Raw genomic sequence first — 287 nt, 5'->3', positions numbered from 1 at the left:
GGTACTAATGTATAGATCATCTCTGCAAAAAATGTATAGACATCTCTGCAAAATTTCAGCCAAATTGATGATCTTTAAGGTATCTAACTCACTTAAACCAATGGACGAACTGAATATGTCCAACCTGAACTGTACTAGTTTTAAGGCAGTTATCAATGCCTTAACGACAATCAATTTGGCTGAAATTTTGCAGAGATGATCTATACATTAGTACCTAAAAACTAAACGGTTGAGATGTGGAAATGCGACCGAAAAGTGACTCTAAACTCTAAAAGCGCACTTTAAAT

This window comes from Rosa rugosa, chromosome 3 (genome assembly GCF_958449725.1).
Source record: "Rosa rugosa chromosome 3, drRosRugo1.1, whole genome shotgun sequence".
In the NCBI taxonomy this organism is placed as follows: domain Eukaryota; kingdom Viridiplantae; phylum Streptophyta; class Magnoliopsida; order Rosales; family Rosaceae; genus Rosa; species Rosa rugosa.
Note: the sequence above shows the minus strand (reverse complement) of the source record.